Below are 1,055 nucleotides of genomic sequence, written 5' to 3' on the forward strand. Positions count from 1 at the left end.
ACGCGTTCTGAGGTACCGAGCGGTCATTCATCATTCCTGCAAGGAGTTCTGCTCTAGGTGAATAGCTCTTTTCTATGCACGGACAACGCTTTATTGACGTTGTTTTTCCCCTGAACTGGCACGGTTGGGCCAATCGCATGGAATGGTACGAAAACACCGACCCTGTTTAGTAAAAATTTTTCGATAAGACTGATCTATGCAGTCGATAAGCTGCACCTCTCAGTTTGATAACCATCTCGGGTGTATTGTGATGAGTAGCAGCTCCTTGTTTCGATCAAGGGACCTTTGGGTTATGAGCCCAACACGCTATCCACTGCGCCAAGCTGCTCATGCGTACAAAGTTTGTACTACAAACTCCTGTATCGCCCTGACGTGCTGAGCATAACTATTCCACGATAGCCTAAAGACCCTTCCCTCGTTGATACAAACTGCACCGCCCGGGAATCGAACCCGGACCATCTGCTTGGAAGGCAGATATCCTAACCATTAGACTAGCGGTGCATATCACTTATGTAGTGATTGAGTATTCCTGCGATACTTGTAGAGGGACATCTGAATCCCTTCTCGGACGTACCGTCGTCAACCATCCCGCGGCCAAGAGTCTGATTAGGCCTTAAACGCGTACCAGAGATCGCGAACTGCTACTATATCTCTCGCATGGTAGGCAGCATTCCATCTCGATTGATAACTCCAACTGGTAAGGTTCTCATCGCATACTACAGCTAGCTCGGCACAAGCTGCACAACTTTTTCGTGACATCGAAGTTCCTGCTTGCAAGCACATTTTGAGACCGCATGCGGCGGCTCGTGAATTTGGGCTGTTGGTTCATCTCCGCAACGCGTTCTGAGGTACCGGGCGGTCATTCATCATTCCTGCAAGGAGTTCTACTCTAGGTGAATAGCTCTTTTCTATGCACGGACAACGCTTTATTAACGTTGTTTTTCCCCTGAACTGGCACGGTTGGGCCAATCGCACGGAATGGTACGAAAACACCGTTTCTGTTTAGTGGAAATTTTTCGGTAAGACTGATCTATGCAGTCGGTAAAGCTGCACCT

The 1,055-nt window shown here is 48.4% G+C and overlaps 2 non-coding genes across 2 annotated transcripts; both read right to left on the bottom strand.

Moving 5' to 3' along the window:
• Positions 1-255: 255 nt before the first annotated feature.
• On the bottom strand, positions 256-328 carry Pmar_PMAR002585. The gene has a single exon. It is a non-coding gene; the product is annotated as a tRNA-Met (tRNA).
• Positions 329-429: 101 nt separating this feature from the next.
• On the bottom strand, positions 430-501 carry Pmar_PMAR002586. The gene has a single exon. It is a non-coding gene; the product is annotated as a tRNA-Gly (tRNA).
• Between the last annotated feature and the right edge of the window lie 554 nt (positions 502-1,055).

This window comes from Perkinsus marinus (assembly GCF_000006405.1).
Source record: "Perkinsus marinus ATCC 50983 genomic scaffold scf_1104296952072, whole genome shotgun sequence".
Taxonomy (NCBI): domain Eukaryota; phylum Perkinsozoa; order Perkinsida; family Perkinsidae; genus Perkinsus; species Perkinsus marinus.